Source organism: Chinchilla lanigera, unplaced genomic scaffold, assembly GCF_000276665.1.
Source record: "Chinchilla lanigera isolate Chin_1 unplaced genomic scaffold, ChiLan1.0 scaffold00010, whole genome shotgun sequence".
In the NCBI taxonomy this organism is placed as follows: Eukaryota; Metazoa; Chordata; class Mammalia; order Rodentia; family Chinchillidae; genus Chinchilla; species Chinchilla lanigera.
This window is the reverse complement of record NW_004955411.1, coordinates 36,489,569-36,515,723: the sequence shown is the minus strand read 5'-3', so window position 1 is coordinate 36,515,723 and position 26,155 is coordinate 36,489,569. Positions and strand designations below refer to the sequence as shown.

Genomic DNA, 26,155 nt, shown 5'->3' with positions numbered 1-26,155 from the left:
TCTCAGTTGGAAAGCATATCTGAGGCGCTTTAAGAGGGACCTGACTGGCAGTATGATCCAGAGTTTGCCTGTGTGATAGGGTAGAAGAGAGGATAGCACCAGAGGGGTCAGTTAGCAAGAGCTCAATCTGAGTCTGGCAGGGTTTTTCAGGTATTCATTCAGCAGACATCTTCATACTCCACACCATCTACTGTACTAAGCATTAGGAATATAATAGTGACCAAAATGAGTTCCCTGTTGTCAAGGCACTTTTTATAGAGGTGGGAGATGAATGGGGCGCACAAGCCATAGATCTAGAGATGTAGTTTGAAACTCATCACATGAAGATGGTAGTTGAGACTGCACACATGTATGAGGTACCAGGACAGAGAAAGCAGAGGGTGAGAAGAAAGAGTTCTTAGGATACAGAACACGGAGAAATGTGCTGTGGAGACAGTCAGCGTTACACTGGAGAGAGGAGAACACTTGCTCCTCATTGAGCCAACATGACAAACCCAGCCTCAACCCAACCCAAAATATGTTCTTGTGGTGAAAAAGCTAGGGCTCACCAAAAAGAGAATGGCTATTTAAACATCCAGTTCTCCTTGACTGCATCACTCCTGTATGTAAAAAAAAATTATACCAGGGCCACATGTGGTTTGTATGATAGCTGCCCTGTTTGCTTTCCTCCAGAAGGGCTTTAGTAAGTACCAGTGGTGTGTGAAAAATGGCTTAGGTGGCTGCTTAAGCTGCTGCTCTTCAAATCTTTTCCCAGAACAGCTGGATCTTTTTTTCTCCCTTTTGCCATTTCCCCACACAACTGGAGCCGACCCTGAAACTGATTCTGAGAGCCTCAAGCTCTTGCTTATTTACCCTTCAGTAATTACATATTGCAGGTTGTCCTCCCTTTTGGAGGCTGAGGATGAGCAATTAGTCTCCCATTGTCTTTGCAGGAAATGGCATCCATGTGACTTCTTCGGAAGTAGACTGTTGATCACCCTGGTTAAAATAATGTTCAGCATTTCCTCTGGTTGGTCATTGAAAATGGCTGATTTAGAAAGTTTTTTGGAAATGTACAAATGAACCATGGTTGTCAGGACCAGAAATGCTACTGGGTCAGGGCCCTGAACAAAAGAGTGAACTGTTGCTCTGGTTCCTTTGTGGCTGGCCTTGTCCGGGCTCTTTAAGTGTGAGGCTGAGCCCAGGGCATTCTGTTCCTTTTATAATACTTTGTTGGGGGCTGAAACATCAGAATGTTTTCCAACTGCAGATAATTGAAAGCACAACTCAAGGAGGTCTAAACATAAGGAATTTATTGGAAACTCAGCGGTGCCACAGACCTCAGGGTGGCCTGACACAGTGACCTGCACTCTGCTTCCCTGTGTTCTTCCCATCTAGAACCAGCTTTGTCTTTAGGCTGGAGCAAGACAGCTGTGAGAGTTCTAGATAGCACATCCCACACCACATTTAGGAGGAAGGCGTTTCTTTCCCTGAAGAATGAGGAGGAGCTCCCAGCAAAACATTCTTCACATCTCACTGGCTTAAACTGAGCCAAGCGCTTATATCTGAAGCAGTCACTGGCAAGAAAAAGTGGTTTTCCTTGGGTCAGAGCCTCTGCAATTTTAGTGTGGACACATTCCCTGGCAAATCTTGTGAAATAGATTGACTTGGGGAAGGGGACTCAGAATTTTCTAAGGAGTTCACAGGTGATGCTAATATTGTGGCTGGGCACATTGCAAAGCCTTAGACCGTTCAGTCCCCACCCCGCAGCTGAGAGCACTGTCATCTGCTCATGAGAGGTTGTATCTGAGAAATGTGGGGGCTCTACTGGGAAGAAGTAATGACCCCCTCAGAGATGAGAGCAGTGTTAGGGAAACTTACTTGTTCCATGCGTCTTTAGAGGAAGCAGGAGCACGCAACAGTGGTCTGTATAAGCAGTAGTATATGCAGCACTGTATATTGCTGTGTGGAAGCACCAGTAAACTTCTTGTTAGGCATTGGTAACGGTGTAGACATTGTAACTTTAGAAACAAGCAGTAGTCACCACTTTATCATTCAGTTATTTTTATTAGTGATTAATGACATGTGTATCTGGTATGTCTCAAAAAGAACAGATGAAATGGATCTAAGTATCCATCCATATAGAAGGAGTATATCAGCAGGCACATGACGCATGTCTAAAATTCCAGCACTCTAGGAGGATGAGGCAGGAGGATCACAAGTTTGAGCACACTTAGGGACTTAGCAAGACTGTATCTCAAAATACAAAATTTAAAAAGGGCTGAGGATGAAACTCAGTGCAGAGGCCCTGAATTTGATTCCCAATACAAGGAAAGAAGGGAGGGAAGGAGAAGAAGGAGGGAAGGAGAAAAGGCCAAGTCTGACCTTTGTTCTCCAAGTGCATAGCTCAGTGTTAGTAGTTACTAGGGAGGGGAGAGTACACTCCCACTTCCCTCAGAGTCACTTGACACATTGTCGCATATGAAAAATGCTGCTGATGGTGAATTTCTGCCAAAGTGAATGGTCACAATGTCCTGATGAATAGTTTTCAATGGATAAAAACATTATGCTCCCTTCATTTGAAAATGAAGAACTGTGTATTCTGTTTTGTTTTGACAAAACACATTAAGAATCCTGCACAGTAGCAATTTAGGAAAAAACATAAGACAGTTTAGGGTCCATCCTGAGATTCAGTAGGGCTCCGAGTGAAGCATGTGGCCAGTTTGGAGCAGAGCTTTGTGAGACAGTAGCTTAGGTGGCTACCATCTCTGGCTTCCACACAAACACAGCATCATTCGGAAGGGTACTTGGAGCAGGACACAGAATTTTACCAGGCCACCTATTTGATCCACCTGCCCCAAAACCATAGGCTCACATCTGTGAGACTTGACAGTATCTCACCTGGTCTTGAGTAGATGAGAAGGAACTCATACTGGCCCTAATAACATAGGTCCACACAGGGCATCGCTGCCTGTTCCTTAATGTCTATGCAGAGGCCCTGAAAGGATGAGGATTCCCAGCTACTCAGAACTAGTTGGAGCAAGTGGCTAGACTCAGAGCTCCAAGAAGGCAGGAATTGTGCTTGTGTCACACAGGAGTCGTGTGTGTGTGTGTGTGTGTGTGTGTGTATGTAAATGAACAGCTGGCATTCACTTTCTGAAGAGAAGTAAGAAGAGAGCATATTTATTTGTTGCCTAACTTCAGTCATTTATAATCTACTTGTAGAGTGTTAAGGGGTCACTACTTTCTTAGGACCTCAAGCTGCCAAAGAGAGATGAGATCATATTAATATTAACCAAGCTTGGGATCTCAGAGCTGGAGAGAGGGTGTTTCTGAAAAAAAGGAAAGAGGATTGGTTTGGGGGTGAAACCTTATGAGTTCAATTTTAAATACTTTTCCATTGTTCTCTTGTCTTTGATTATTTTAGAGTTTAAAATTCAAAATGCTTGTAAGCACATTTCCTGGCTTATTCTATTGTCCTTTTTTTTCTGTATAAGTATGTGCTAAAGGTATTTGTGAGTTGGTTTCATCTTCCTATGAAAATCAAAGGGAAAATTGGTAGGTGAAGTTTGGTGCATCATTGGGCACATGAAACGGTGGAAAGAGGTCACTGTTTTATCAAAGGAGAAGCACAACGTGTGCTAAATTGCCTATTAAATAAGTTTTTTCTTTCATTCTGTTGTTTTTCAGGACCAGTCCTGCTGCTGTTGGAGAAGACATGTGGTGCATATAAAGTCTGTGGTAGTTGGCAGAAATTTTAGTAAGTGTTGCTGCATTTATTTCTAATACATTTCACTGTTAACGGTGCTCATGAAGGCATGCCATTGCCTATTCTGTACACCTTTTAAATCTGCACTGCATTTGGAAAGAATTGAAATTTTTAATTGAATGAAGCACTGCATTGCTATTTCCTGGCAATGTGATTTTTCCTTTTTATTAATGTTATTAAGCAATATGGGATTTTCTAAAGTCCAACAAGTCTAGATTTGGGAAATGTTCTACATACAGGGTAAGAACATCCTTGGCAGTTTAGTTTATGTTCTAAGCCAGTTTTGTAATATGAGTAATAAACTTACAGACCAGAGTAAAATAATCTCTCCAAGGCAGGGAGACCCATATATTGAAGTGAGAGAGAAGGAGGCAGCTAGCTGCTTATTGAATGGGGAATTAAAGGAAGTTAAGAATCCAGTATGAGCCGGCCCACAGACCAGTGTGATAGCAGCAGCGAGAGTCTGAGAACATTCCGTTCAGCAGCTACCCACACCTCGCTCGCAGTAATAAAGAGGACAGCCTTTGGGATCAGGACACCTTCTGCGCCTTCTAGTTTTTACATAACCTCTCTGAATCTCTGTTTCCTTTTCTATAAGATGAGACCTTTAATGTTACTACCTCTGGGGTTTATGTGAGGACGAAATGAATTAAGCAGTGTGGGGGGCATAGTGCATGCTCAGTGCTGTGAGGTTCTTCCTCACAGAGCAGCCTTGTTTGGAGGTGGACCTTTGCCACTGAGGGTAAACTACCTGAAATGTGCATCTTCCAGCAGGAAGGCTATTGAGATGGGTCAGTCATACCCACTTACTGTCACAGGGGCACTAGAGCTGCTCCTCATGGTTCCCTCCAGCGACCTCGCCACTGTGAGCCTGGAAGGCTTTGTAACATATGCCTTCCTCTGTGCCCTGGTGACCCGTTCTCAGACAAGCTGATCTTGTCAAACTTCCTTTCCTGTCACCTTTGTGGCCATGTGAAACCTTACAGTTGGAGCTTTTTTCAATTTTTTTTCAGTTACTGTTATGGTGAACCAAGTCAACAAGGAGAAAAGGGGCTCAGGGTAGGAAATACTCTCAGTTTATACTGCGATTGCCATGCTTAGGCTTTCATTTTCAAATCTTGATTTTTTTTTTGTCTATGTTTATTATGTAGCTTCACAAAGATCCCATTACTGAACTGACAGTGTCTAGTTTGGACTAACAGAACTTGGCTTTGAGGTTTGAGAATAACCACCTGTGCCACACTGAGTGGGCTGATGTTTAAGGTCCTGGTCCGAAGGTGACCACATTCTAGTTTTATGGACCCAAAGAGATGGACATGATCTCATGAAGTACCTGACCCAATTTCTTATTGTCCTGATTTGACCATTATACATGTATCAGATTACCATACTGTATCCCGTGTAGCTATGTATTTTGTCTTAATGAAAACATAAAGATGAAAACATAAAATAATAACCAATTAAGGAACTTTGGGAGTGTGTGGAGTACTGGGGTTTAGACCCATAGCCTTGCACATGATAGGTAAGCATTCTACTACTGAGCGACATGCCCAGCCCAACAGGGAAATGATTTAGAGCAGTGATTTAGACCGTATCTTAATTATGATGTGGTATTTATGCAACCATGCTTTTGGGAAAACTCGGAGAACTATACGTTACAAGGGGTTAATTTTGCAGTATGTGAATTAATACTTAATTTTTAAAATGAAAAAAAAATGAGCTGTTAAGAAAAGAAAGGCAAGAGGCTGGGAGGAAAGAATAACAATCTAGTTTTCAGATTGGACTTCGTTCTTTACTTCATGGGACGGGACCTTGGTCTTGTCCCTTACTGTTGTCACGGTGCCCAGCACACCAAAGGAATGTGACAAATATTCAGATATTTGTTGAATCACATATTGCTCCTTAGTCTTTCTTTTTCTTTCTTTCTTTTTTTTTTTTTTTCTTACTGTACTAGGGATTGAAACCTTGGCCCTTTCTCACTGAGCTGCATCCCCAGCCCTTTTTTATTCTTTACTGGGCTCAAACTTTGATCCTGTCCCAGCCTCCCAAGAGTAGTGGGATTATAGGCAGGCACCACACCTGCCTTCCCAGACACCAGCCCTCTAGATATGTAGACACACCATCCCTTCTCCAGATTGAACTTCTGTCTCCCATTCTTGAACTCTTCATCCTTTGATGTTATTTTCATGTCCTTCCTCACTCCACGGAGTTCTTTGAGGAGGTGTCTGCTTCCCTAGCCCCTTCCCTGCATTTGACCAGCACAGAACATTATGCCTCAGGGGTCTGGCACAGACACATTGCCTATGTGGGTGAGGTTACTAGATGCCCAGCCCTAATCCTCATCGGTCACTCTCAGTACTAAGTGCCTAGCATGGACTGTAAAGGAGTTCTGCCAGACATTTCTTCTCAGAATGGAGCTTCTGCAGGGAGGGAGGGTAGTAGCTCAAGAGACATCATCAGTGTCCTGACCAAAGTGGAGCGGATCCAGGGACCCTTAAATGGAGGCATCAGTCTGTATAACTCTTGTGAGATGGTAGTGTGTCACAGAACCTGATTCCTCACTGTGAGTCAGGGGGAGTTTGTAATTTTTAAAGCTAAACTTCTGGGTCCCTTGAAAAATGTAGATCCAACCCCGCCCCTTCATGTCAAGGATGAGATATTAGTACATAAATAGCAGTGATTCTCAAATAGATTAGTTTGCCTTCCCAGAGGACATTTGATAATGTCTGAAGTCATTTTGTATGGTCATAACTGAGGGAGGGCGAGTATGTACTAGTGGCATCTAGTGGCTGGAGGCCAGGGATGCTACTCAGTGCCCTCCAGTGTATAGGACAGAGATGCACACACACATGTGCACAAGCACACGCATGCACACAGAGCGAACCATCCCAACGGGTCAGTAGGGCTGAGGCTGAGAACCTGACGTTGGAAGTAACAAAATCTGAGTGTCAGTACTCATTGTTCTAAGGTTTAAATTTTAAGTATTTAAATTATATAGATATAATTATATTTACAATTATAATTATATATACAATTGTTTGTAAGAATAAATGTGTTCAGAGGACCGAAGGGGTTCTTAAGAAGCTGCCTCTTCCATAGCCTTGGCTCCAAGCAAAAACTGACATACGTGAATTCAGACAGTTGGGTCTTGGATCTTGCACTGAGAGCCAGCCCGTAAAGAGCAAAGGAAGATCACACACGAGCCCTGCATTCACATAAAGGAGGTTGTCTTGTGCTTTACGACTCAGCTCCAGCTTCCTCAGATTGATTTGTCTTAAGATGACCTCAGAGGTACAGTGGTATTTCACCTGGACTGGCCCTTCCTGTTGAATCAAAGGTAGCGATTCTGGTGTGCTGAAAATGTTCTTAGGGAGAAGAGTGATCTCACTACAGATGATTGCAATTGATCATTTTGATACACAGCACTGTTGATTTGCCTCGGTTTGCTAGTGACAACACAGTCGTTTTAAGTGTGAGCAGTGGAGAGCCTTTATAGACCAACGTGGCTACATTCGCTGAAGCGAGCAGATTAAAGCAGCATATGTCAAGTTGTGCTACAGAACAATCCACTTGAAAAGACTTTACTTAATTATAGGGCCTATTTTGGGAGAGTAACTGCTTTCTGTGAGGTATATTTTGGGATGTACTAAACCAGCTTCAAGGCCAGTGATGTCTTCCCAGGAAGGGTGTGGCATGTGCTGTGGATGTAACTATTTTCTCACCAGCAGCTCTGCTACAGTGTTCTTTAGCTTCACTATCTTCTATTTTTCTGGGAGTCTTTGCTTCTTCGAGAATGCCATGAGAATGTGTTCTGGAGAGCCCAGGTAAGAGAAGAATGGAAGATGTCATTTCAAGTGGCAAAGATTTAGCCAATTGCATTATTAACTGCTGTTTTTTTAAGATAGAAGAAATTTTAAGGAATGTACCAAAGTTGAATAGGTAAAGAGATTTGAATGAAACTATTAAAAACACCCTGGTGACACTAGATCTTATGTCGTAAGTGTCTGTGGAGACATTACCCACTTACAACACTTGTCCTGCGCCCCTCCAGCCCATGGGCCACGTTCCCTGGGCCACTTCAGTACTGCTTTCCCAACAGCTGGTAACCTACAGCAGGCCAGTAATGTCTGGCTCTCCCTTCTTTTCTTCAAGACACACATGTGCCTTCTACCTGCTCTGCCGCCTCGGTCCCAGCTTTCTATGACCACCTTCACTTCTCTGTTAAGATCTCAAGCTTTGGACCTGAACAGGGAGAGAGGCCAGAGCTTTTTGTCCTGTCAGCATTTTCAGGGCCTCATTTAAAGGCACGTGCTAAAGGAGAAATCAGGTCAGCACAATGATACTAGTTGTCAATGACACAGACTGGGGGCAGGGGGAACAGAGATAGAGTAAAGACAGGCAGTTTTCTCCCCCAAAACCCAACCAGACCTAGGGGCAGGAGAAGCACTTTTATCTACATGCTGACTTATGAAGACCACCTGCTTCCAGAGGAGTCTCTGGAAAGATGTCCATGAGTACCCCAAAGAGCAGCCTGTGGCCCCTGGAGCAGAGCTGCCCAAAAGCTTGGTCAGAAATACAGCTCCCTGGGCCCACCGCAGTGACAGAACGAGAAGCCCTGCTACAGGTGTCTTCCTCCTAACCAGGCTGTCCTTGTGGGTGTGAAGCGCTGGATTGTGAGTTCCTGCTCCGCTCTCCACTCTGGGCTTTTGTTCAGAACGTACAGTTCCACAAGAAGTTGTATGCCCTGGTCTGGTGCAATCTCTAAGATTCTCTCAAAAATGGAAAGAAGACATCTCTGATGTGGGTTATGTTAAAGACCAGCTCTGTCCACAAGTGGGACAAGAGCATTACCCTCTGTGTTACTTGGTAGTCTTGACCCCCAGAGTCATCCCACAATCCTTTTATCACTTGCTCACCAAGAAAAGTGACATTGTTATTCCATGGTAGTTTGGGCAACGTCCTAAACCAGATTTTGCAGAGTTGCCATGAGGCTGATGTTAGCTCGTCCACCACTGCAGCCCACATCATCGCCGTCTGTCTTCACTCTAAAACTCACCACGTGGTGTGGTTTTCATCTATAGCAACACATAAAACAAAATTTCCCACTCTGTATTAAGGAGAAACATTGTCAGGAATGACCTGGGGCGAGCTTCACGGCTTGGATGGAGTGTGCGCAGGCATGTTGGTGGCCGTGGTGGTCCACATTTCACAATTACTCTTCACCCATTTCAAAGCTGCGCTCTTGTACCGAAAACTGTCCAGTATTCTGACATGTGACTAGATTGACAAGACTGACAGATCCTGCCCGGAACTCGGGTGATCAGCCCCAACCCGCAGACCTCCCTCTAGCTGACAGGCTGCCTGTAGGATGCACATTAGAATACCAGTGGTATAGCTAACAAGTTTATAAAGAGCTGTGGCACAGTTGATCTCCCCCAAACCACTTCTTAGTTGGTAAAACTGATATAATTACCAGATAAAATCCAGCACTTCTGAATTTACCATGTCTAAAACAAGCATATGGGAGCATGTGGATACATTTCTTATTGTCCTCAAGATCTGGTGGCAGTGTTGATGTGTGCTACTGTAGGGACTGGGCAGTGGTAGTAAGTGCGTGACTGGTATACAGGTTATACTGTTGTTGCTCTGTGCACCAGAACTCAGGCACAGCATACTGTCCCCGGGAACAGTCTAAAACCTCGCTGGCCTAGCTGACCAGCACCCTGGCCCTGCCCTTCCTCCTTCAGTGCCCAGTGCACATGAGGGGGCGTGTCAGGATCAGAGCCCGAGAGGGTGCCCACTACCCCAGCCTTTGATTCAATCCTGCTGTCTTAAAACCACCCTGATAGGGCTTATAGGTCCCAATTTCAGGAGTTTTTGATTTGTTATCTTAGGCTTCATACCTACCTCATGCACGCTCACAGCCTACTGTCAGAGCTTTTTTAAAGTCTGGCTTTGATGTCAGCCAGCAAAGGAGCCAAAACAGCTATGTCAGTTTGAATGAACACACATGAAATGTATTAAAGTGAAAGAATAAAACCACATTGAGTGAGAAGGCACACAGAGAAGCTGACCTGAATATCATTGTCAAGGGCCTTCTCAAAGAAAGAGGTAATGATATGATCCCATCTTGTTTTCCTTCTTTCCTGTTTTGTGTAAGTGTGTGTGTGTGTGTGTGTGTGTGTGTGTATGTATCTAGTTTTTGTTCTGTTTTCTTTCTTAGTTCTTTTTCTATTTTTTTATTCAAACTTACTAGTTGGGAGAATTATAAAACAAACACCTATCTGTCCTTTACCAAAATTCACCTTTTGTTCTGTTTGTCATATTTGCTCTACTCTCTTCTTCCAATTATATACCCATTTATGTATAATACATATACAATTATGTATATTATATACATTTTTCTGTATCATTTGGATGTAGCAAACAGCTTAACATTTTACTTGTAAATATTTTAACCATATACCTCCTATACTGTTATCACATCTAGGAAATTTAATAATTCCATACTATTCGGTTGTGCCCAATCTACACTCACATTTCCCCCAGTTGTTCCACACTTTCTCTTATGGCTCACCTCCCCACCCCAAAACCCAGTGTCTAGTCAAATTCATTCACTGTGTTTTGTTGATAGTTTTCTTTGGACCTGTAAAAGAATGTGTGGCTTTTTTATGACTTCTTGGAGAGTCCAGGCTGGTTGTGCTGTAGAATGTCTTACACGCGGGGCTTTTTTGTTTCTTCATAATCTCATTGAACTTACTCTCCTCTTCCTGAAAAGAATTACATTTAGAGGTCTGTTAAGAGGTGAAAGTGGAACATTTTTTGGCATGAATGCTGCCAAAGTGATTTCCTGTGCCTGATACCGCATCGTGTCATGGGGCAGATGATGTCAGCTTGTTCCACCATCCTCAGTGCTGAGTCTGGTATCTTGGGTAAGGCAGTACCAAACTGAACCGAGTCAGGGTGCACTTTGAGATAGCAAATCTTCTATGGGCTGTACATGGGTCCTTTGGGAATATCCTGTTGCAGCCTCCCCTCCATCCAGTGGCTTGAGGATCCAAGCCTCATCTGGATTTTTCAGGGGTATTGCCCGATACCTTTCCCCTTTGCTTTCTTTTCCTGGATTCATTGTAGTTTATGATCTAGGCCAATGGTGGCAAACTTAGGGTACGCGTGCTTCAGTGGGCACACAGAGCTCTCTCTGTCAGCGCGTGAACCAAGTAAATTCTCAACTTGCAGACAGCAGCAGAGATCACATTAATTGTACAAAAGCATGTCAGTTGAAACTTTTACCTCTCAGTAAAAAGCTGTTTGCATCATTGAAAGCTCTGCTATTGTGTTGTTTTTTTTTTATAAGATGAAAGATGTAATGTAGAATTGTTTTTCTAAATTAAATCCTTGGTGTTCAGGTTTAATTGCAGTGTTGGCACTTTGTGATAAACAAGTGAGTTTTGGGGTGCAGTTTGGGCACTCGGTCTCTAAAAGGTTTGCCATTACTGACCTAAGCTCTTATATATTTTCAGTGATAGTTTTTTTCTTTAACCACTTCCTGGTGGTCAGCTAGACTTTGCTGTGGTAATAAATTATGTGAAAGATTTTCCTTTCTTGCTTTTGGGATAAGAAAGAATAAGTTTAGAGGAATTTTTACTACGAAGTCACCAGATGTGTAGAATTTTTACTTCCTTCCAACAGAACTGCTCAGACTAGCAACGTGACTTGCCCAAGGTCTCTCAGTCCCTGTGGGAGAGCTAAAAATCCTCACGGTCCGGCTTTTCAGCTCTTCCATTTTCCCTCTGATGTGCCTCCCTTCCTACAGACTTTGCCTTGGGCTGCAAAAGTCCCTAAACAGTAAGAACCTGAAAGAGTAAATAAAAACTAGAAGGTATGATAGACATTGTGAAACGAGAGGAAGGTGCTCAGAGCAACTGGGGTGTGGGAAAAGAGAAGGGAAAGAAGGGGAAATTATGTATGTGTGTATATACAGACTAGCTAACATAGTTGTACTACTGTGTTCTATTGTTTTACTGAAAGGAACAGTTGGTGATTACTTGTTTGATCAATCTTGCATGTCTCTGTTTTCGTGAGAAACCACTTTGAAGATATCAGTACGCAATACAACAACCACTGTTAATTTCCTACAACTTTGTTACTCTATATTGTTTGTATTGTTCTCATGCTATTTTGTAAAGGGATGTCTGTTTGTTAATATGTTTTCCTTCTTTTATTTGTAAAATAAATTTTTTAAAAAGTCCCTAAACAAATCAGTTGTGAGGGGGCTATGCAGCTGGAGAAAAACAGAGCCACCCATTTCTAAAAGGGAAGGGGTTCTGGGCCTCCGGTTCATGGGCCATGTTCGGCCAGAACTCTTGCCCTGTGTGTTAACCAACCTGACTTATGGAGGCAACCCCTGCGCACATCCTAAGACTGGCCCCCGAGTCGTCAGTTTTCTGCACAGCTCTAGTGCTGCCTGGGGCAGCCTTGGGTCAGACTCTGTATAAAAGAAGGAATTCTTTCTTGGTTGATTTGTATGTTTGTTTTTAACATCCTTTTTTACAAATAAGAGATTAAAATACTTGAGAAGTGATACCAGCCTGGTGTGTAGATTTTTAGATATGTGAAGAGGGGAAAGTTAGGTTTAATGGAAGTTTATTTAACAGTGTTATTTAATAATCAAAGGCACTGGATTTCTTCAAATCCAAACCTTACATTTCTTAATAAACAAACAGCACAGTGGTAATACATTTCCCTCTGAATATTATCTGTAGGATTTTTTTTTCATATTCTCACAAGTCCTTACCAGGAGGTGAAATCTGATTCACTATCTTGCATACCTTGTTCTTTGTCTCTTTGTGACTGGGTTTATGGGTCACGGGAGAATCTGGAAGCCTGTTCCCGTGACGGGCTGAAGCAGAGCTAACAGATACGCGGTGATGCGGCTCTAGAGGGATCCTGGCTGAGGAGAAAGACAACAGATTCATTCTAATTGCTTTTGGTAGAATTATTCTTGACTTTGGGGTGATGGGAATGACTCAGGCATGGAGATCCTGCAATAGTTTGATCCAGTTCTCCATTTCACAGATACCACCTAGGCACTGAGAGGGAGTGATGCTCAGGTTAGGGCTGAGCTTGAGTCTCTTGCCCCTGCTCCTCACACTCCCTAAAACTGAAGATTCCAGTCACCAAGGGGTAACCATGGTGCTTTACCTTGGCACCACTGGCCACAGTGATTCTGCCCATCTGAACCCTCATCAGCGAGGTTCCCACCACCAACCACATTTAACAAGTGAGAAAGGCAGGGAGCATGTATGGAGTTTTCTAGAAGCCATGTTAAAAGGAAGTTAAAAGAACAATGAATTTTTAATAGTATATTTTACTTAACTCAGTATACTTCCAAAATGTTATTTTACCATGCAATCAGTGTTGAAAATTATTAAAATCTTTTATGCTCTGTCTTTGAAATCAAGTGTCCTTTACAGTCACAGATGTGTCAGTGTGGACAGGCCACCTTTTAGGTCAACCACGTGCCCACTAGCTACCTTCCTAGGCAGCATAGCAGCCTAGAGGACAAGTCCAAGGTCACACCTAGCTGGCTTCTTAAATTTAAATCTCTTGAGAGGGACCTAATCAACTTTCTTCTGTCCCCCAAATCTCAGGCCACATATTTCTATCTCTTTGTGTCACCTCCCCCGACACATACACTCTAATTACAGGGAGAGTTTGGTTTGGCTGTAACTGCCTGCTCAGCAGTTTCCCTCCCTCCTGGCAGCTGGTGAGACCAACACACACTGCTTATAAATGATAGTGTAAGAGTGTTTCACAGTACAGTTTCCATGATTTTCTCTCTCAGTCACCCAGTGGCATTTTTAAAAGCCAAGATGATTTTTGTAATTCATTCCTTGTTAAAGACCCATCCTAATCAATGGGTTTTTAAAATATTTATAACCTAGTAGTCATCCAGTAACCTCCACAGAACATGTACACATTATACCTTTTTTTGTTTTTGCTTTTTTTTTAATGCCGAATTACCTCCATTTTAACTAATAATGTTCTTCCTCTCCTTCCCTTTTCACTGGTCCTGTCTCCTCCCCATCTATCAATCTTATCAGTTAGGCATTATTCACAATAAAACGTTAGTGAAGGTCAGGTTCTACTTCCACTGAATGTCACATCTCTGGCCTTTAACCCCATTATTTGAATTATGAAATTGTAATAACAGTCCTAGGGCTAGAGGTCTAAAGAAGGGTAGCAGACTCCTGGAGTTTGTACATTGGCCTTCACCAAATACAAACCCTGATGTGTAAGAATTGAAATTTGAATGGGGAAAAGACCTTTATTGTTAATTAGAAGCCAGGCTCCCCTTGTCTTCCAACATTCTTAGTTAAGTGACAGAGGAAATAATACCTTTTTTTTTTTTGGTCTCCCAGCAACTGCAGGATGGGTGACATTGCAAAACCAGTCTCTCTCCCAGAAATGAGTTTTCCCTGAATCCTCACTGCTATATGCTTTAGGTTATGACTGATGCTGACCTTACAATTCACAGGTCCCTTGAAATCTGCCACTTAAAGCGGTTCAGGTGTAAGGTTGTGTTTGGAATCAGAGCGATATGATGTGAGGGCTTGTTTTCTCCTATGTCACATAATTTGCACGAAGCAGTCCTCACTTAGGCCCGCTGTCCTATCACTATCTTTTTATCCATTCCCACTCAAAGCCAATTTTATTTCCTGGAGAGTGGATATAGTATGCTCACTCCATCAAGTCATTAAGTAGCAGTATTTCTGCTAAATAGCAGAAATGATAGTCCACTCCAGCCAAGTGTCAGGGTACCTCGCTGTTCTTTCCAAGGAGGGTGCTGACTGGGAACATTTTGGTTTCATCTTCAGAACTAATAGTTGGCTGAGAGAGATGGCTGAGCTTGGAGATAAGGAAAGGTAGAAGGTAATGGCAGACTCATATACTCTGGGGATTCCTGACCTGTGGCTTTTTATCAGAACTACCTGAGGAGATGTCAGAAATCCAGTACCTAGGTCCCACTGTACCTCCAGTCAGCTGGGGTCCTGGGGAGCAGGGCTCAGGCAGGTATGCAAGCACTATCTGCTCCAATTGTACCCACTTCTCGAAACTTGGGGAGAATTTTACTATATATAAATTACACTGCAGTAAACTTGAAATGTATTTATATGCATGCATTGAAATTTTTAAGATTTTTGACATCTACCACCCTGGAGAATATTTCAACAGCTTAGAGTGTGAAGACAGAGCTCCCAGCTGAAACAATTATTCACTCACTCACTGTGCATTTAGGGAGCAGTAGTAGACCTTGTTCCTGCCCTAGGGAATCAGCGGTCCAGTGAGACATTGTGTATATGGTATACAATATCCAACAATTATGATGCAGTTTGAAAGTATATGTGAGTGTATCTTTAGAGAAAGAAAAGAGGAGAATCTCAGCAAACACATGCATACTGGGGTATGTGCACATATTCCCACTCTACCCTGGCCAACTTCTTGAGGGTGCAAGGTAGTTGGTGCTATAGAAAATGTTTCACAGAGAAACCGTGGAGCATGACTTTGGGGGCATAAATAGGCAAGAAAATGGTAGTGTGCTGCCTGTTTATCAAAGGAACAGCTCTCAGGATTTTATTTTTCTGTTTAAAATGAGTCTTTATGACATAGTTTGTTTCAAAGGCACTGTCCAGCATTGCTGGTGTGACATGGTTTGTTTATCTTGATCCATATAGTCCAAGGACACATCCCGGTCTGGCACACAGTAGTTGTGCAGCATGTTAGGTGTGCAGTGTGTTTGGTGTGCTAAAGTGATGCTTTGAGCCATTTTGTCTTTCCCCTGGCATAATGTGGGACACAGTGGTGACTTAGAGTAATGTCACTACATATAGTTTTCAAAATAGCACCCAAGTTACCTATGTAGATGCTGCTAACAAAATACTAAAAATCTTCGTCTTTGAACAATACATTTAAGGATATGTGAATTGCTCTGTGGGTGCATGCTAAGATATGACTTGATTTTTATATTTTCAGGGCATTAACTTCTTTCTAGCCTAATTTTTATTTATTCGTCATTTTCCTGAGGTTTTGGAAGAGGAGCTAGGCAAAAAAGTCAAATGAACTTGGCATTCCTTATTATATGTTATTCATGTGGACACAGCAAACAGCTTTGTGTCTTCACAGATGTTGGATACTTGTTTGTTGTAGTTTGAACGTGGTTTGTCCCCACCAGAACTCATGCTGAAGCATAATCCCCAATGTAATGAATGGTGTTGTAAGGTTGAGCCTTTCAGAGGCCATTAGAAGCTGGTTGTGGTGGTGCATTCCTGTAATCATAGCACTCTGGGAGGCTGAGGCAAAAGGATCACAAATTCAAGCCCAGCCTGGGTAGCTCAGTGGTTTAGTGAGACCTTGACTCAAAATTTTAAAAATAAATAAATAAAAAGGGCTGGAGATGCAGATCAGTACAAAGCCCCTGGGCTTAATTACCAGTGTTGCAATAAATAAATAAATTTAGAAATGCAAATAGACTGTTAAGAGAATAATGCCTTTCTCACAGGAATGGGTTCATTCTCATGAGAACAGGTTGTTAAAAGCAATTCTGCTTCCTCAGCTTTCACTTGCTTCCTCTGTTGCCATGTGATCTATCTTTGCTCATTTGTCTTTCTACTATGAGACTCTCACCAGGAGCCAAACAAGCAGATGCTAGTGCCACGCTCTTGGACCTGCAGAACTAGAAGCCAAAACAAACCTCTCTTCTTTATAATTTACCTAGTCTCAGGTATTCTGTAATTAAGGCAGGCAGTCTTGCAGAATTTGAGGGGTAGGGGGTATTTGAGAATGGCTGCTGATCCTGCCTTGAAAATATAGTCCATGCAGGAGGGCTGCTCATGCAAAACCTCAACTTTTTGTTCAAGTTACCATTGTTGGTTGCTTTCACGCCACAGGACACATCAGGAAAGTTTTCAGCTTGACCCCTAGATGATGATTAATAGAGAAGGACAGCAAGAACCTGTTTACATAACAGCTTTGTTTGGAGGCTGATTACTTTTGGAGGTTCCCATCATTGGAAACTTTTGTAGTTGGTTTTCCCGTTTTGCAACCATAAAAGCAATGTGAAATGCATGCCTTGTTCCTTAGAAGAGCTATTCTGACGGGAATGGAGGGAGATGGTGAAATGGGAGGGGCTTAGAGGCTTTAAATGTGAGGATATACAGTGTCAGCACCGCTCTGGCACTAGGCATGAACTTGAAATGGGGCTCCACTCCTGCCCAGCTGTGGGGGCTTGGGCAAGTCATTTCCCCTCTGAGAACCTCAGCTTTCTCATGTTGAAAATGGTGGTTATTTTGAGGATGAGAAGAGATAAGAAATCTGCTAACACAGTGACTGGCATTGATGCTTATTCTGTGTCAGGTCTCCTTTCAGCACACATGCCAATCTTGCTTTCTTGTTTCAAACCTTTTTGAGGCTCCCCTTCCCCCCTGAGAAACACCTAACTAAGCACCAGAACCTCACACTCAAGGCCTTTTATGATCTGTGTATCCAACCACATCTAACTTTCACCTTGCATTTAATCCTGTAGCCAAACCAAACCAGCTCCATGCCCTGGACATGCTTTGACCATTCACTTCCTCTTAGGATGCCTGACTCTCATCTCTTAGCATCTAACTCCAGTCTGCAGCAGGGTTCATCTTAAATGCCACTTCAGAGTGGTCCTGCAGGCTGGAAAATTCCCCTCTATATCTAACACTGTCTCTGTCTCATGTGTGAGTATGCTGGGGCTGCTGTAACAAAATACCAGAGACTGAGCAACACAAACAACAGAACTATGTTTCTCACAGTCTGGAAGCCCGAGCTTTGTGCGTTTCTCATGAGGAGGCTTTTCTGGTCTCCTGGGTTTGCAGCCGGCTGCCTTCTCAGAAATCCAATGATTTCTGTAGGCCTCCCCACACCCTGATGGCCTTTCCCCTTCTTTTAAGACCTTGGTCCTATTGGGTCAGTGCCCTCCCCTTATGACCTTATTGAACCTCACTTCGAAAGCCCTGTCTCCAAATATAGTCACCTTGGGGATTAGTCACCTTGCTTAAACACATGCATTTTAGGAGGACACAGTTCAGTCCATAACACACGTATATAAAAGTCCTGCCAGGTCCTCCAGGAGGGTGTGTGTGTGCTCATTTGGGGGCTTCTCTGTGTCAAGAGCTTTCTCCTTCCTCCCTAGACCCATTTAGGAAGCCCACAAAATTGCAGGTGCCTTTGCTCTCCAGTGGCAGCCTGCCTTGGCCTGTCCCCCGCAGGATCCCACACTGCTGAGACAGTCCTTCCCCTGCTCAGTGATGGCTCCCTGACTGCTATCCCACCCCATGATTTCATGACAGCCCCCTCCTGGCCTCCAGCTGCCAGTGAAGGGAAACAAGGGAGAATGAGCCTCAGCAGGGAAGGGAAAGAATTAGGGAACTAGAACCCAGAGAAGGTACTTCTGTTGTGAAAGAAAGAAGTGAAGCCTTTCCTTGTACTTCTCTGCTTACCATGATCCGCAGGGCTTTTTCCCTCCAAATTTCTCCAAGTTCCTAATTCTGAAAGCCACTGAAGGAACCCTTTTGCTCTACAAGCTTAGGCAGTTGGTAAGTGCTGTAGGAGAACGCAGTCTACTTGTGTTCTTAGTAGACTGACTTAACAGAGGGAGGCTGTTTAGTTAGAAGTAATTTTATTCTGCTAAATCAGAGGCATCTCATGCTATGTCATCTGCCTGCAAATTAGCTGGAGGCACAAGATTTGCATTATGCAAAGTATTTATTCTCACAATTAACATGCTGGAAAGTGTGGTTTTACACTTTTCTGCCTGCATAAGGTTCTCACCCAAGAGTGAACCACATCACCTAGGGAGCTTTTACAAAATACCCAAGCCTCATCCTTCCTCCTTCCCACCCATCCCACAGCCATGAGGGTGAGAGGTTGTAGGGCTCCCCAACCCTGTACCCTTAACCCCAGCATCACCACATCTTAGTTTAATTCTTCGGAGGTTTCTCAATAAATATTTCATACGTAGGAAATATAAAATTACCTAGTTCCTTTTTCTTTTTTCCTTCTTTGCGTGACAAAAATCTGATGGTTGATTTGCTTTTTTTTTTTTCAACATTTTATTATTTTACCATGTAGAAGTAAATAATAAAGTGTAAGGGACCCCCGTGTACCTTTTACCCAGCTCTGACATTGATCTTTTCTCTTCCATTCTTGCTTCTTCTGTCTGGATTATTGCTATTGTTTTTTGACTGATCGAATTTTGTTTTGTAGATAAGAGAGAAGAGAATAGTCTGAAAACAAAGTTGTTTGCATGTCCCTACCATGTACTGAACTGACTGCATGCCAGGCACTTTCCACAGCGTATTCCCCTGTCATAGCACCCTCAGGTATTGTCACCCATGAGAACATGGAAACTGAGGCTCTACCAAACACTGGCCAAGGTCTCCTGGCTAGAGTGTGCAGGCAGGCCTTCACGCCCAGGGGTGCCCCACAGTACTCTCCCCCTACCCCCAGCTCTACTTCAGAGGAATAAAGGCCATGAAAAATGAACGTGCAGTTTGAAAGCTTTATTGTATAGAGACACAATTGTGTGATATGGCAAACATGTCATAATATTAATGTTAAAAGCTAGGTGGTAACTCTACGAGTGTTCAGCATAAAACTGTTCAAACTTCATGAGTGACGCTTCTCACAATAAGATACTGGGAAGGGGTGGAATTCCAACAGAAGCAAAATTTGTCATAACCATCAAGCAGTGGATGAGACACGCAAGCTACTTTCAGGTATCTATTCTGTTGATAACTGCTCCAAAGAGACAGATTTGAGGCTCAGTTGAGTTTTGACCTTAAAAATTGTAAGCCAAGGATAGAGATTATTCAGAGCTGTAAATAGTCAACGTCAGCTGCGGAGGTCTTAGAGGATTGCTGGGTGGAGAAGCAGAGCCTCTCCCAGGGCGGCCCAGGACTGACTACTCAGCACGTTTCCTTCCCATCACTGCTCACGGAAAGCCAGGCTGAGAAATAATTCCTTCTTCCAGTTGAGGCCATGTGGGAGTCCATGGTGACTTCTTGCCGTTGTTCATCCAGAGGAACATTTTGGATGCATAAAACGTGTGTTGAAGCTACTCCTTTCTGTAGAATGGCATGGCCAGTTTTTTTTCACACAACATAAAAAGCCATCTAGCAACCACATACTTTATGCTTTGATGGTGAGCTGGCCTGACCAGTAGTAACTGGTGAGCAGTCTCAGCTCTATGAGGAGTGGTAGTTGGAGGCAGAGATACCCATGCAGGGGATTCATGAAGTTATTTTCTCTCTGTAGGTACAGGGAGACCCTGAGTAGACAGTACGCGAGCCCCCTCCCAACTCTGCAAAGAACTCTGTGTTCCAACTGCACTCTTCTTCCCCAGCTCGGCAGCTATCGGAACCACCCAGCACACTTTTGATTGCTTAAAGCCAAGTGCTCCTGACCCAGAGAAGTCTCTCTGCCCTTCGAGGTTCAGCCCCCTGTGGAGGAGGGAGCCGTTTGGAGGCGAAGAGCTCCCTCTCCAGAGTCCTTTGGGGTTCCCACAAATTACAAAACAATGGCCACTCCATAAAAACAAGATGTTTTCAATAATACCCCTTCCCACTGAATTCCAACTTCACCTTCCAAAATTCTAGTGGAATCTTGAGTCCGTGTAACTACCTGATGTTCGTACCATTATCCTATTGCTTACTGTGAACGGAGTTCAAAGAACAGCTTGTTTCATGACTTCACGACTCTCTCACCTTACTACATTCAGAAATCTCTAGGTAGTACAGGCTAAAACGAAGAACAGGCTTTGTAATCAGACCCTGGCATGAATCTCATCTTATCATTAGGGGCTGCAATATTTTGGGAAAGTTGCTTAGCTTTTTTAAGCCTAGTGTATAGGATAACAGTGGATTTTGAACTTGGGAAAAGTATGAGCAAGCACCTAGCCTACTCCCTGGTTCAGAGCAAGTGCCTCTGAGTGCTGGTTTCTTTCCATCGCTGTATGTGACTTGTAGATGTAATAGGAATGCTCTGCCTTGTCCATCCCTGTTACTAGCTGGTGGCGTGAACATCTTTTCTCTTCACATCTTTGTACCAGTTTCACCATCTGAAAATGGACCATCTATTCTTCAAAGTGCTGAATTATTGGGTTTTCAGAAGAGTTATACTACCTATTTTACTCATTAGCAGACCCCTCAGACTATGGAAACACAGAAAGGTCCTGAGCATGGGCAGTGGGCATGCAGATAGAGTGAAGGCTGGGGTCAGACAAAAGACCAGGATCAAAGTGAGACCAGAGTCAAAGGGTTGGCATTTCTAAAAGTTAAGATTTCTCCAGGAAAGTTTTGCTACAATTACCCCACAGCAAGAAGCATGCACGCCTGCCTGTCCAGTCCCTTCTCCGTCAGAAATCTGGTTGCAGCCTGAGCTCCACGCACCTCGCTGCTGGGGAGGCCCCTAGGCTGCAGCGTCCCTGCCCACACGGGGCACTGCGTCTTCCTACCCAGAATGATGTTTGTCATTATTTCATGTGGTCTCTCTACCAGGAGAGCTTGTTGGTTCAGCTTTGCTTGACACACAGTACATTATTACTGACCTGAACATGAGCCGCACTGTGGCGCTGTGCTTTCTTGTTCGTCTCTGCCTGCTGCAGCCATCCAGACACTTAGGACAGACATACATCCTTTCGTCTCCACAGCTGCCAGGACCGCAGTGGCTGGGTTTCCTTAAATGCAAGCAGATGGAAGTGAGCAGGAGAAGTGTGGAGGCTATTAGAGGATTTCTTCCTCCAAGCAGTGCAGCTTTGTTCTCTCTTTGGGTGTATGGCTGTTCTGGCTTATTTTTGTTTTCCATTTGGATTTTGTCAGGCTGTCAGCTTTTTCTGGCTGTATTTTGATGCTTGTTGCAGAAGCTTGCAAAATGAAGTGATTTGGTTGCTTACTTGTGATTCAACTTTTCATCGTAAGGTATGAATAGTATACACCAGGATGATGATGACACTTCATATTTATAAAATATTCTGTGGCTTAAAAGAATGTTTCACATGTGTCACTGTCTCATTTTGTCTGAGGCAGAGGCTTAGAAAAAAATGAAAGCTCTACTTACTCTGCTAGAGCCAGTTTTCCCCTCCCTTTTATACCATCTGAAATCAAACCACACAGGAGAGGGTAGTTTTAAATGAAAACTGCAGCCTTCTGCCTTGTGCTTCTCCTTCTCATTTTAGTCAATCAGTTAAATATTTCCCAAACAAGCTTTGAGTGCCCTACTGGATGCTCTGGTGACAATTAAATAATTGTAGCAGACAGCTTTTGCCACAGAGAGCTCCCAGTGTGCTTGGGGAAGCAAGACACACAACTGTGAGTTTCAGTAACAGTGCCCAGCACGTGAAGGCACTAAGTGGCTGAGTGCTGAAGTGAGTGAGTGGGCAAATGAACAAATATATAACACAGTTCACCAGAGTCCTGAGAAGCAAGGACCAGAGGGAAACAAAAAAGTCCACAGTCCTCAAGGGGAGTGGGCCTACAGGTCACGGCACCCTGTGCGCTTGGGAATGGGACAAGAGAATCATGCGCTGTCTACACTTAGGGTTTCTCATCTGTTCATGCAACTAAATGAGGGCAAAGATATCAGAGGGAGTCAGAGAAAGAAAAAGAGCGAACAACAGCAAAAATACCATTCTCTTAAGAAACGCAGAAAGAGTGAGGCAGACAGATCAGAAGGTAAAGATTGTTTATACTCAAACGTGGCAAAATCACCTCACATTAAAACATCTTCTTCTGGCCTACTGTAATTTAGCCTCATGCTAGGAGCTGGGTAAAGATGAGAGGACCACTGCTGAGTACACGAAATGCTGAGATCATGTCAGCCAGGAACGGAGAGAGGGGAGACCCAGTGTGTGCCTGAGCAACTGGAGAGGTGAGGCTCAGCAGGGCCTGGAAGGTAGACGTGGTATGGGACTGCTTGGACAGTTGTGTGGAGACACATACCATCCCGGATGGAGGTGCACTGGGCCAGTGGGAGGTTGGTGGACAAGATGTGGAGGCAGTGGAGCAGATGGCTTGGAAGCTACAGGTCAGAGCTAGGACAAGTTGTTGAGCAGGGGAGTAACATGACATGGGGGGTAATGGACCTTCTGTGTGTGCCCAGAATTCTCATCTATAGCCTGCTCCCAGGTCCTGGGCTAAGCTCCCCTCCGTCCTCTGCTAGTAGTGCAGAAGTAAGATGGGGGGAAGCACCTTCTCCAGATGGGGGTGGGCTTAGCCAGATGTGCACAGGAGAGCCAGAGGAAGCAAAGACTACCCTCCACCGTAACTGCCAGCAGCGAGACACTGTTTCGTTGCTTATTTTGCACACAGTGAAACTGTACAGTACTTCAGCTATAAGTGTTTCAGAGACCTCTCTTTTTAAAACTTAGCAATGTACCATGAATATTTTATATGTCAACAAATTTATTTCACAGTATGATTTTTCTGCTATATAGTATTCCATTTTAAGAATGGACCAATTGATCAGTTAGGAAGCCAATAAATAGGAATAGTACCCTACTTTTGATTATTTTGAGTGTGAAGGTTATTTAGCTTTTAGCATGTTTTAAAAAGCACCATAGCTGAGTATGGTGGCACATGCTTATAGTCCCAGTTACTTGGGAGGCTGAGTCAGGAGGATCACAAGTTTAAGGCTAACCTGGGCAGCTTAACAAGACCCTCTCAATAAAAAATTTTAAAAGGACGAAGGATAGAACAGCTCGAGAGCATTTCTCATGCATATGGTAGGCCCTTTATTCAATCCCCAATACCTCCAAAAAAGAGGCAGTATCATAGTATAGTTTTTTTTGGTAACTGTTTTCATTTAGTGAATTCCTAAATTGGGTCTAAGTAAATATAAAAAGTTTAGAATTTTATCTCTTTTGTATTGTCACTTTATAAGGAATTATAATGGATCAATGTACTGGTGGGAGAAATTTGTATAATATACACCTCTAAGACTGTTAGAGACACCAGCAGACCCAACCCATACTCATAGCTATACGTAAGCCTGTCATAAAAGTATAGGGGTCATCACTAGATCAAATAATTCTTAAAATTTCAATGTCATCCTGTGCATGATTGTAGTGAAGCTCCAACAGATTCTTTGCAAGTAACTTTCGGTATGTCTCAGTATGACCTTCCTGTAGGTGATGAACCGAGTGTTAAAGGGCTTTGCCCGGTGCCTATCTCCCTGTACGACACCTGTCTCCTTGAAGGGATGCCACTTTGGATGGCTGTTTTCCGCTAACTTTGTTATAAGCTGTGCAGAAAAGAGGATATCCCTTTTATTTTTCATTTGAGGCACAGTTTGATTTGCAGAGGCCTGTGTCTCCAGTAATAGTGTGGTTCACCACAGTTCAAGGTAACCCCTCTACAATGCCTCATTTTTTCAAGATGAAATTTTTCCATGGGCGCCACAGAACAGGGAGGAACCATGTAAAGTTTCCATGAAATTATGGTCCTTGCCTCTCAGAGTTCTGCAGTATAATTAGGTTACTCATTTTTCTTAATTATTTTTTATCATCCTGTGCTTACCTGGTAAGGTGTCTGTTGAAGAGCAAGAGATGAAGGTCAAGAAAAATGAGCACAGTGTTCCAATTTTAAAATTACTTTGTCTGTTATTTGCACAGAGGAACAAAATTTTTCATATTGAAGTTAATACCTGGCAGTTTACTGAAGCTTCTTACCAATTTCAAAATTTTATGTGTATTTCTCTTAGGTTGTCTGTGTAATCAATCATATCATCTGTAAATCAGTTTTAGACCTTCTTTTTCAATCTTTTATTTTTCTTGTCCTACTGATAGAGAGGAAATAAATGGAACGCTCTCAACCCGCTAGATGTCAGATACACCAAGTTCGTGTTCCCCCAAATCAAAGAATAAATTCTAAGGAACAACTGAGGCTAAGATCAGGAAATATTTAAGAGATAGCTTCTGAGAGAAAGGAAGGGACCTGAAAAATAGATTGGCACAGAACCTATTTTACAAAGTAAGTTTTGTAGAGCAAAATCATGAGGTGGGAGCAAATCACGAAGTGGGTACAATGTGGGACAAAACCTTGATCTACCAATAAGATTAGCCATTTAGATAATTTGATCCAACGGGAAGCAGGTGTACATGGAAAGAACAAGAACCTTTGTCAGAAGAGATGAACCAGGGGGTTCCAGCTACCCACCAGGGCAACTGATACTAATATTAATTTATTGTTTATCTCTTGGGTAGGCCTGGTCATTTTATCTTTATCCTGAGGCCTAACTTCAACAGATACACCTCCGGCCACAGTTGTAATGTGTTCCTATCTTTTGCACTGCTTCCCTGAAGGGCCTACCCCTGTCCAGCTGCCTATATTTTAGCTGTCTGTAATACTACCACTGCGACTAGAATGCGTAACACAGTGTTAAAAAGAAGTAGGGCTAGCATAAACCTGTAGCCTGCTGCTGATGATAAAGGACAGCCTGCTGAGATTTCACCAGTGAGTATGATGCTTACTATTGATCCTTGATAAATACTTTCTGTTAGATTATTTGAGTTCCTTTTTGGTCCTTGTTTACTAAGAGTTTCTATTTTTTTTTGTTTGTTTGTTTTTGTTTTTCTCCGGTACCGGGAACCAAACTCACGACCTTGCGCTTGCCGGGCAGGCGCTTTTGCCGCTGAGCTAAATCCCCAGCCCCAAGAGTTTCTATTTTTGAAAAATCATAATCTGAGGTTGAAGAAGTTCCCTTTTTATCCTAGTTTACTAAGATTTTATATTTTTTGAAAATCACAAAGGTTAAAATTTATTGAATGTTTCTCAATGTCTGTTAATAAGCCATACTGTTTCTCTCATTTAATTTGATAATGGGGGGATTATTTTTACCTTTCTGAAGTTAATCTATTTTTGTAGGCTGGGGATATAGCTCAGCAGTGGAATGCTTGCTTGCCATACAAGAGGCTCTGGATTTAATACCCCACACACAAAAAAAACCCAACAAAAACTTTTACATTATTGGTAAAAACCCAGATCATTCATAACGTATTTTATACACTGTTGGATTCCATTTACTAACATTTTACTTACGATTTTTACATTTGTGAAAAACATCACCTATTTTTTGGTTTGTTGATTTTGTTTGTCTAAAAAAATTTTTTTTTCTGGTTCTGCTCTTGAAATCTATCTGAACCTAATGTTTATTAGTTTGGTTTTCTTCAGTGAGAGGACTAGTAGATTTTTACTGAATCAGTTTATTTAATGCCTATAAGACTATTGGGGTTTCTCTCTTTGTTTCAGTTATAAGGAGAATTTTTCTGTAAAATTCTTCATTTCATTGACATATTCAAGCTTAATGGCAGTTTTTCCTGGT

The 26,155-nt window shown here is 42.9% G+C and overlaps 1 protein-coding gene across 1 annotated transcript in view; it reads left to right on the top strand.

Annotated features, from left to right (window-relative positions):
- Positions 1 to 26,155, top strand: part of Fyn (FYN proto-oncogene, Src family tyrosine kinase) — a gene marked incomplete in the record, with an annotated part of 194,505 nt that overhangs the window by 81,937 nt on the left and 86,413 nt on the right. The window contains 1 exon segment of the mRNA XM_005377912.2: positions 3,670 to 3,739.